Below are 11,562 nucleotides of genomic sequence, written 5' to 3'. Positions count from 1 at the left end.
TGATACTCCCCACCCCACCCCCGACCCCTCCTCCTGCACAGAGAGGTCCCTGTCCCGACGTCTCCTTGAGTCCCGCCCGCGGGCTGTTTTATTCAGCGATTCTCCAAACATTTTGGATTCAGAACAGCTATACAGTCGTACAAAATAGGGACGACCCCCCAAACAATTTTGTTTGTGTGGGTTATAGTTATCAATATTTACCTTACAAGGAAGAAAACACTTTGAAGAAATTCTCAATTCATTTAGAATAATCTTAATCACCTAGGCCATGCTAACAGAAAATGCTTTTTCGAAAAATAACCGTTCCCCAAACACACAAGGTAGCAAGGAGAGTAGATCTGCTTACATTTTACATTTTTGCAAGTCTCAGTGCTTGTCTGTAAAATTAGAAGTCCGCTGGATTTTCATATGTCTGCATTTAATCTTACATTTTGGTGGCAGTATATGAAGAAATATACAGCCTCACACAGATATGTAGGAGGAGCATTTTTCATAACCTTTTCAGATAAGTGTGGGTATTCAGCTTTGATGGTTCACAAGTGGTAGTTTCTGAGAAGCTCTTTGCAGAGTGGAACCCGAGACAAATCCACTGCGTGTGTCCTCTTCTGTTGCGTTGCTAGAATGGCTCTTGCAGTAATGCATTGTGATGTACTGGTGTGGGTCTCCCTGGATTCATCTTTTTTGGGACTTTGCACTTCCTGGATTTGCATGTCTATTTCCTTCCCTAAGCTAGAAAAGTTTTAAGGCATCCGTTTTTCAAATCAGGCTTCCATTCCTTTCTCTTTCTTTTCTCTTTCAGGCACCCCCATGATGCTATTGCTGGTGTGTTGAAGTTGTCCAAAGGCCCCGTATGCTATCCTCATGTTCTTGGATTCTTTTTTTTTTTTTTTTGGTGTTCTGATGGGGTGTTTTCTGCTCTCCTGTGTTCCAAACTGCTGATTTGATCCTCTGCTTCATCTAATCTTCAGTTTGATCTCTGCAAAATATATCTTCTAATCCTCACCTGAGGACATTTTTTAATTGATTTTAGAGGGAGAGAAACACTGATGTGAGAGAGCGAAACATGCATTATTGCCGCCTGTCTGTGCCCTGACCAGGTTTCTAACCTGCAACCTAGGTTTGTGCCCTGATCAGGAATTGAACTCTTCAACTTCTAATGTATGGGACAACACTCCAAAAGAGCCACCCAGACATGGTAATATTGAGTCTCTTTTTAATTGAAGGTGCCCTGGACGGTGTGGCACAGTGGCTTGGTCCATGTCCTGCAAACCAAACGGCACCTGTTCCATTCCTGTTCAGGGCACATGTCTGGGCTGCAGGCCAGGTTCCTGGCTGGGTGCGTGCAAGAGGCACCTGGTGGATGTTTTTCTCTCACATAGATGATTCTTCCCTCCTAGTTCTCCCTCCCTCCCCCTCTCTAAAAATGAATACATAAATAAAAATTTTAAAAATTAATTAAAGGTAAGGCTTTCCACCAGCAAAAACACACGGACTTACTAATGGCTCAGAGCATAGTTGGCATCTTTTAAACAATAAAGTATATTTTAATAAAGGCATGCACATTAATTTTTAGACATAACACTGTTAGCATTTAATGGACGACTGTACAGCATCCGCCTAACTTTTATATGGGTGGGAAGACCACAAAATTTGTGTGACTCAATTTATGGCAGTATTCACCTTATTGTGGTGGTCTGGAGCTGAAACCGAAATATCTCCAAGCAATGTCTGTGTTCCAGATGTCAAAATGGTGTGTCATCTACCCAGAACTCAAAGTACACTGGTTGAGTGACCCCTCACTGTAGGACACCTCCCTGCTCTGGTGACAGTGTCTTCACTGATGTGTCCCCAGCCCCCTGCTGGGCTGTGGCAGCCACAGCTCACCCTGCACTCACGCTGCCATCGATGCCCCCCCCACTGCCCCACGGTGCTGCCCCCTAAATCTGCAGGGGCCTCTGCCCTGTGCATCCCCGAGTTTGCACTGGCGCCCCCACTACAGTGAAGGGCGGGGGGAGATGGCGGCCGAGCAGAGCAGAATCGCAGCAGGAAGGAATCTGAGAGGAGACCTCACAGGCCCCTGCTCTCTGCTGCTTCCAGGACCCGGTTCCTCTGAGGAGGGTGGGAAAAGGCGGAAGAAGGATCAGGCCCAGGGAGGCAAGAGTGGGGTGAGTCTGACACTTCACCTCTGGATACCACAGATTCCTGAGTCAGGGGCCGCCCTGGCCATGTGGGGACCACGACAGGCAAAGTGATGCCTGTGGCTGTGAGATGGGGACACCCAGATCGAATGATGAAAACTCATACACAAAACCATAGGAAAACATGGAATATTGCCCTCTGTGACAACATGGATGGACTGTGAGAATATAGTGAAATAAGTCAGAAAGAATTAAGAAACATATAATTTCACTCACAAGTGGGACACAAACCTGAAACTCAGGGACACAGACAGCAGAGGGAAGGGGGTTGGGGGAGGAGGGGCCTGGTACCTGGTGAGGGAAGATGGTTTGACTTTGGGCGGTGGGTGCACAGTGCAAGACAGGGATCCTGTATCATAGAACTAATCACCTACACGATCCTATTAGCCAATGCCACACCAATACATTTAATAAGAGCACGCCCCAATCATTTAATAAAAATACTCCAATAATTTAATTAAAAACAAAAATAGGCATAATATTTACAGAAACAAAGAAGCTATTAAAATACCCAAAATATAGGGGTTATGGACCAGGCCCAGGCCTGAGTCCAACTGATGGGGCCACAAGAAGCCCTCACTGAGCACAGTCCTGGAGCCACCACAAGGCCAGGGTGATGCTCAGGTCGCTGGGATCCCAGGTCCTGGTGGGACAAGGTGCTCCTGAAGCGACAAAGACAAAGGAGCAACAAACATGACCCAGATGAGAAACGACCAGAATGCGGATGGCCTCACCCCAACTCCACTAGGACAAGACTGTCCCCAGGGGAGAGGATGCATGTCCCTCTGGGGAGGGCAGCCTGGTGACCACCTCCTGACAGGATGCTGATAAGAACACAGACACGTTCTGATGCCGGTTGCAGGAACAGCAGGCAGGGATCCTTCAAGTCCCAAGGGGAGGCTGCAGTGACTGTTTCAGCACCAAGTCCTGCACAAAGCCGCTCTGTCACGCTGGAAAGAAAGTTGTGATGAAGAGGTTCAGGTCAGTCTCAGAAGCGTCCCATTCCCCCACAGCCACCTCATGCTCAGAATGTCCCACTCTGAGAATCCCCAAAACATAGCTATGTCCCTCTATCCCAATGCCTCCCACCTCCTGACCTCAGGGTCTCACCATCAGGAGCTGTGAGAGACATATCAGAGCCCTGGGAACTGTCGCTGCCTGGGGAAGACACACAGCAGAGTTACGGGGTGGGGGAGCCCCCCTCACAGACTCCAGCCCACACTCTCCCAAGGGTCCCAGATGTCACCTCCCCAACACCCAGACTTACAGGCAGCCTGAGTGTAGCTCTCCCTGCCTTTGCCTGTGGGAAGAAAACATTCTGTGAGAAGTCAAGGGAGAGGCTGGGTCCTGTGACCCTAAAGGAGCCCCATACTCTTGAAGCACAGGGAAGTTTCCAGAACTGTGACTGAACAACCAGGGTAGGATCAGGAAAGACAGGGAAAGTACATGTGCAGGACTGGACACCCACCCTTTTGGACGTCTGTTCTCAGCAGGGACCTTCCCTCTCTGACCTCTGACACCTGGGAATCAGTCCCCATCACTAGAACCATCAGGTGATAAATCTTTCACATTCCCATGGCCCTCACTAAAGAGTCTGTGTTAGGAAACAGGCCCCAGATGGACAAGCACCCGTGTGGGGACACGATGCCCATTAACCAGGCAGAGCACACTTCCACCTGGCCTTGACCCCCAGGGGGACAGGGGACTCAGCCCCACCCCTTGCCCACCTGAGCACTTCCTCCTCCACATCACAGCTCCAGCAGCCACAGCTCCAAGGACACCCAGGGCAGCAGTGATGACTACAAAGATCATGGTGGTCTGAGGAGGGGGGTCTTCGAGGGGAGGGTGAGAGGTCAACCTCAGGCCTGAGTCCTGACCCTGCTCAGGGACACCCTGAGGAGAGGCTCTGTGCCCACGCCCCCTCCTCACCCCATCTCAGGGTCAGGGGCTCAGGCAGCCCCTGGTGCTGCACATGGCATGTGTATCTCTGCTCCTCTCCAGGGGGCACGACCACAGCTGCCCACTTCTGGAAGGTCCCGTCCCCTGCAGGCCTGGTCTCCACAAGCTCCATGTCCTGGGTCAGGTCCTCCCCATCACGCTGCCAGGTCAGGGTGATGTCAGCAGGGTAGAAGCCCAGGGCCCAGCACTTCAAGGTGACCTCATGGTCAGAGATGGGGTGGTGGGTCACGTGTGTCTTAGGAGGATCTGAGGGGAGGGTGAGAAAATTCAGGGACTCTGCATGGTCATGGGACACTCCAGCAGTGCTCATGTGACCACCCTGAGAGTGGACAGGACATGGGGGGGGTGGGGGAAGGGAGTGCACCACCCAGACACCAGCCTGGGACTGAGGCATCTGTGATAATCTCCTGTTTCCTGGAAAGTTCCAGAATCAGGGTGGGAACCTAGGGTAGGAGAGTCCAGGTCCCTAAGGGGAGACACAGACTCAGGTGGAGGCTGAATGACACAAAATAGCCAGAGTCAGGCCTTGGAAGACAAGGGAGAGCGTCCTGGTGCCCCAGGTGCTGCAGGGTGTGAGGGACCCACTGTGGGTGTTTCAGGGAGAGGCTGGGTCCCTTATTGTCCTTTAGAGGAAGCTGGGCCCACGGGTGAGCCACAAAATGAAGAAACCTGGGGGACTCTTCCTTCTCCTGAGCAGGAGGGACATTCTGACACTGCCCCATTCCCCTCCTCTCCTGGTGGGAAGCCGCCCCAGCCCACAGACCCCCTCCTGGGGGAGGCCCGTGCCCTGGTACCTGCTCGGAGCAGAGTCTCCTTCCCCTTCTCCAGGAACAGGTGGAGCCAGTGCACGCAAGTGTCCTCCAGGAAGACCTTCCAGCTCTCCGTATTAGGTATCTGCACCAACTTGTTCGAGTTGATATGGACGGCGGTGTTGACCACAGTCCAGGAGTGCAGGTCCTGGTTCAGGGTGAGGTAGTCGGCGCCGTCATAGGCGAGCTGACTGTACCCGCGGAGGAAGCGTCCATCGGACCCCACCACGCAGCCGCTGATTCTCTGTAGGGTGTGAGAGCCTGACCCCGCCCCTAGGTCAGCCCTGCCCACTTAGCCCGCCCGGCCCCCACTTGTCTCCACCCTGACCCGCGGTTACACCTAAACTGAAGATCAAAGAGGATCAAATCCCCGCGAGCTCCACCCAGATGGGGGCCCCTGAGCTGACTCACGACCCGGAGACCCAGCGCAACAGCGGCCGGTCCGTGGGGGTGGGGGTCGTGACCCGGCCCCGAGCACGCGTGGCTCACCGTCGTCGCTCTGGTTGTAGTGGGCGCGCAGTTTGTTCAGGTTCGCTTCGTTAATCTGGGCCTCGCGCTGGCAAACCCCTGTCCCCTCGTTCCAATAGTCCGGCCTGTCCTCCACCCACCGCTGCTCCATCCACCGCACCCGCGGCTCCAGACTGGGATTCGGGGCGTCGCTGTCGAACCGCATGATCTCCGCGCCGTCCGCGTAGAAGACGCCGATGTAGCGGGACTTCGCGGTGCCCGGTCCGTACACGGCGGTGCTGAAAATACTCACGGTGTGGGGACCTGAGGGCAGGGAGGACGCGCGTCCCGGGTCCTCGGTCCGGCCCGTCTGGGAATGGGACCCTGAGGACGGAAACGGAGACCGTGGTTAAGAAGAGGGGGCGAGGGAGGCGCGGGCCCGAGGCTGGAGTCCCGGATCTGGGGTCTGGGCTGGGGGTGCAGGGGGCGCGCTGTCCCCGAGTCCTGCGCCCCCTCGCGTCTCCTGGCTCCTGCCCCTCAGAGGCCGTTGCCTCCCGACCCCGCACTCACCCGCCCAGGTCTCAGTCAGGGTCAGGGCCCCCGAGAGCAGCAGGAGCAGAGGTCGGGGCTCCATGACCAGAACCCCGATAGTCTGGAGAGAATGAATTCTGGTTCTCCCGGTGGTCACTCTATACGGAATTACGTTGACGCTGATTGGCTTCTCTAGAGCTCGGTCACCCAATTGGACTGAGAACTTGTGTGGCATCATGAGTATCCAGGCAGAAGGACCCGCGAGAAGAAGAAGGGAAACCTCAGCCAAGGGCGTCTCCACCCAAGGCTCAGTCCTCAGGATGAGACCCTGAGAGCCAGGGTTGGAGACCCGGGACTCGGCCGAAGCCCTGCTCCTGCAGGGAGGACTCTCTGTCCCCCTGTCTCCCCGAATCCTGACCCACAGGCTGTTTTATTCAGCGACTCTGGTTTGAGAGTCTGGTTTGGTTTCAGAACATCTATACAGTCTTACAAATTAGGGAGAATCCCAAAAATGATTTTAGGGGTTATATCCATCCATATTTACTATACAAGGAATAAAAAAGTTTGAAAAGGTTTTTAATTCATTTAGAATAACCTCAATAAGCTATTTTTAGTAGAAATAATGTTTTGTGAGAAATAACTATTCTCCAAGATAAACTAGGCAGTGAGAAGAGTGGACCTGCTTACAGTTTACATTTTGCAAGTCTCAGTGCTTGTCTGTATCATTAGAAGTCCGCTGGATTTTCACATATGCTTCTGCATTAAATCTCTTTTTTTATTGCAGTATATAATAAAATATTCAGCCTCACACAAATATGGAGAAGGAGTATTTTTAGTAACCTTTCCAGCTAAGTGTGGGTATTCATCTTTGATGGTTCACTAAAGCCACACAAGTGGTAGTTCCTGAAAATCCCTTTGCAAAGAGGAACCTGAAACTACACCATTGAGTGTTTCCTATTCGGTTACGTTACTTTGGTAGCTCTTGTACTGATGCAGGATTATTTGAAAGTGATGCATCCTCTCACTAAGTGAGCGAGATCTCCCATTGTTGGTGCATTTAATGACACATCATAAAAAAATCACACTTGTTAACGTTCCCACAGACCCCCTGGAAACGGTCGTCAGCTCTGGGAAGCTGTCTGGCTGCCCTGGGGAGACACACGTTTGCCAAAACCCTGGGTTTCCTCTGAGAGCTTCCCTTCCATCCAGACAGCAAGTGCTGTCAGGTGTCAACTGCCCATTCATTGATTTTTCTTGAGGGAGAAGCTCCCGTTCATTTGAGAGAGTGTTGGCCAGTTCACCACACCTCAGTCATCACAGTCTGAGGTTCTGTGTCTCTCATTCTTACATGAACTTGCTGTTCCTTAAAGAAGAGGCTGACTCAGCCGTCACAGGTCACTTTCCTGGGCTCCTGACACTTGGGAATGGAGCAGGAGTGGGTTTGTGCACTTTCCCAGTCATCATGGGAGATAATTTATTATTTTATTTTCCATTTTCATTAAAGACAGTTAAGAAATTAATCCATTTATATAATGAATTCAAGATATATTTATCTTCTTTTAAAATATTTTTATTTACCAATGACAGTTGATTTACAATATTATATTAGTTTCTGTGATTAGACACTTATGTACCTTACAAAGTCATCCCCCCAATAAATCTAGAACCCACCTGACACCATATGTAGTTATTACAACATTATTGACTCTGTTCCCTGTGTTACACTTTCCTTCCTGGTGACTGTTCTGTAGTGACCCATGTGTACTTCTTAATCTCTTCTCCTTTTTCACCCAGCCGCCTAGTCCCTATCCCGTCTGACAACCATCAGCCTGTTCCCTGTGTCTGTGAGTCTATTTCCGTTCTGCTTGGTTACTTTATTTTTTAGACTCCCCATGCAGGTGCAATCATCCGGCATCTGTCTCTCTCTGTCTGATTTGTTAAACTCAGCACCACACGCTCCATCATGTAGTTGCCAATGAGAGATTCCATTGTTCTACTGTGTGTGGCTTAGTCACATTTTGCTGGGTGTGCACCCCTTCTTTATCTCACCATCTGTTCACGGACACCTCAGCTGCTTCCCTATCTGGCTTTTGTAAATAATGCTGCAATGAACACGGGTATGTGTGCGCCGCATTGTTTTGGTTTAGTGATTTGGGTTCTTCAGATAAGTACCCGGAAGTGTGATTGCTGGGTCCTTCTGTGCGTCTTGTTATACAGGCTTCGTTTTCAGGTCTGTCTGTCTGTCTGGTATAAGCATTGTTACCCCAGCTTTTTCTGGTTTAGTTGTTTCCATTTTCATGAAATGTCTTTTTTCATCTCTTTGCTTTCAATCAGTGTGTCTTTGGATCTGAATTGAGTCTCCGGTAGACAGCATATGTGAGGGTCTTGTTCTCTTATCTGTTCAGTTACCACATGTCTTTTGATTGGAGCAATTGATTCATTTTCATTTAAAGTGATTTTGATAGGTATGTATTTATTGCCATTTTATAATTCATATATTTTTTATTTTTCTCCTCCTTCTCATCCTCTTCCTCTTCTTCTTCAACACCCTTTAACATTACCTGTAATACTGGTTTGGAGGTCATAAACTATTTTAACTTTCTCTTGTATGGGAAGCTCTTTATCTGAACCTCGATTCTAAAAGGTCACCTTGCTGGGTGGAGCAGCCTTGGTGTAGGTCCTTGCTTTCCATCACTTTGAATATCGCTTGCCAACCACAGGGCCTGAGAAGTTTTTCTTCAGAAATCAGCTCATAGTCTTGTGGGAAACTCCCTTCTAGGGTAACTACCTGCTTTCCTCTTGGTGGTTTTAAAATGCTCTTTTTCTTTGATCTTTGGTATTTTAGTGATGCTGTGTCTTGTGTGTGGGCGTTTTTGGGTTCTTCCTGTTTGAGACTCTGCACTTCCCAAACTTTTATATCTACTTCCTTCACCAGGTTAGGGAAGTTTTCCACAATTAGTTTTTTAAAATAGGGTTTCCATTCCATGTTCTTTCTTTTGTCTTTCTGGCACCCCGTCATACACTCAAAGTTGTCCCAGAGGTTCTTATACAATCCTCATCTCGTAGCACTCTTTATTATTATTTTGTGTATAAAATGATTGTATTTCGAATTAGCCAGCTGGACTCAGTGTAGACGACCCCAATTTTGTTGGCAGCATCCAAAGTGTCACAGTCCGGAGCCAGTCCAACAGACGCCTTCTCCTCCCCGTCAGGCCTGATCAGGGTGTTGACCTTGGTCACGTCAATGTCATACAGCTTCTTCACAGCCTGTTTGATGGGTGCGTGTTGGCCTTGAATCCACCATGAACACCAGTGTGCTGCTGTCTTCCATGTTCCTCACGGCTGAGTCAGTGGTTAGGGGAGCTTGACGATGGCGTAGTGGTCAAGCCTGTCTCTCCTGGGGGATATTTAGGCTGCCTTCGGAGCCACAGAGTCTTAGGCCTCCAGAGTGGGTGATGTGGGATCTTCCTTTTTCGTGTGGCTGTGGGCGGAGGTCGCCTTTGGCACTGCTTCCTCTGCCTTCGAAGCCTTTGCCTGGGCTTCAGCTTTGGGTGGGGCAGGGCTTCCTTCTTCGCTTTGGGCTCCATTTTGTGAAAAGCAGGATTCTTTTCAATTTTTTGTCCTGTTCTGATTGGGTATTTTCTGCTTTCTTATCTTCCTATTCTCTGATTTGATCCTGCGCTTCAGGCCCTCCACTGTGGATTCCTTATACATTTCAGTTATTTGTATTTTCTGTTTATGACTGTTTTCTTTCTCCACTTTTCTGTTTTCCAAAACTTTGTTGACATTTACTCTAAGTACTTCTCCTCAGTTCACTGATCACTTTTGTAATTGGTGTTTTGAAGTCTGCACGTATTAAATTGTTTGTCTACATTTTACGTACTTCTTTCTGTGGAGTCTTGTTCTGCTCTTTCATTTGGGACATGTTTCTTTGTCTCCTCACTTTGCTTGTCTTCCTGTGTTTGTCTCTGCGTGCTAGGTGGAGCCCCTACATCTCCTGGTCTTGGTAGAGTGTCCTAATGCAGCAGGTGTCCTGTAGTGCAGCCCAGTGGTGCAGCCTCCCTGGTCACCCAGCCTGGGGACCCCATGTGCGCCCCCTTGTGGGCTGTGTGAGCCCTCCTGTTGTAGTAGAGTCAGGGTTGCTGTTGAGTGGGAAGGATTTTCCCCCAGGCTGGTCAGCTTTGAGAACCAACTGTGAAAACAGAGTCTGCCCCTTGAGTGTATTGCTGTGGAGGTCGCTGAGGGATGTTTTATTGTTGTTTTTGGAAGTTGTCCACCAGCTGGGCTGGATCTGGGGCCAGTTTGGAGGTGCAAGCCAAGGTTAGCCACCACCTATGTCCTACCCAGGGCCACCTGGCATGAGCTCAAAGTAATCTGCCAATGGCGGCTACTTGTATTGGGCTTGGAGGTGCCTGGGAGAGGCCAGGCTGTGAACCAAGGCCAGCTGCCACTAGTCCTGGGCCTGGGGCCACTTAGCAGTAGCAATTGGGTGTGTCTCAGCCAGATGAAGCTTGTTTGAGACGTTTTAGGAAAGTCCCCAGCTTGAGCCAAGACAGGTTGCTTGCATGGAGAGTCACTGGAAAGGGCTTGAGTGGGCCCACAAGTTGGGTGAGGCAGGGCTTCAGGGAAGCACCAGGGTGGGGTGAACAGTGTGAGCCAGGTGAGTGGAGACTCAGGCATGGTGCACACCTGGCAGCTCTGTGGGGGGAGGGCTTGTCAAAGGAACAGTGGCCCCTGCCAGCCCGTCTGTCTGAGAGAAAGCCCCCCACCCCCCCAGCTCTCTCTCTGTTGCCAGACCATTCAGTTCCTCTCTCTATGTCCCTCCTGCTTTTTGAGCTGCTGCCCCAGTGCTGGAGCTCAGAGGCAGTGAGTCTGAGGAAGTCTGTGTACTGGCCCTTTAAGAGGAATGTCTGGGGCTCCCAAAACCTTTGTCTCACCACCCTGATCCCTGCCAGTTTTACCACCGGAGTTGTGGTTGCCTGTCTTCCTGACACTGGAACCCCGGCCTGGGGGACCTGGTGTGAGACCGGGACACCACCCTCCTCAAGGAGAAATCCCCACAGCTAGATATCTGTCCTGATCTTTCTCTGCCACAATGAGTACCCATGTGGCCTCTTTAATTCCCTAGCTGTTGAGGACTTCTGTTCAGCTAGATTTCAAGTGGTTCTAAAAGATGGTTGTTTGTAGTATAGTTGTACTTTTGATGTGGTCGTGGGGTGATGAGAATACCACACTTACCTACACAGCCATCTCAACAGGAGGTCAAGAGACTTTAAAAATGTCGATTTCCTTCCAGCCAAGATGGAAGCGTAGACACACTGTGCCTCCTCGCACAACCAAAAGAAGGACAATGACAATTTAAAAACAAACAAACAACAACAACAAAAACCAACCAGAACTAACAGATAAGCGAACTGTATGGAAGTCCGACAACCCAAAAGTTAAAGAAGACACATTCATCCAGACTGGTAGGAGGGGCAGAACCAGGCAGCCAGGGCAGAGAGGCCCGGGGCAAGGTGGTGGCCAGCAGCTTGGGGTGTGCAAGGCTGCAGCTGGCCCGGGAGGCAGCCAGCGGCTGGCAGACCAGGTGTCCCCACATTCCGGTGCAGATAAACCAG

Source organism: Sturnira hondurensis, unplaced genomic scaffold (assembly GCF_014824575.4).
Source record: "Sturnira hondurensis isolate 20B ecotype Veracruz unplaced genomic scaffold, ASM1482457v3 Scaffold0014561, whole genome shotgun sequence".
NCBI lineage: Eukaryota > Metazoa > Chordata > Mammalia > Chiroptera > Phyllostomidae > Sturnira > Sturnira hondurensis.
The sequence above is the reverse complement of the archived record's forward strand: the minus strand, read 5'-3'. Positions refer to the sequence as shown.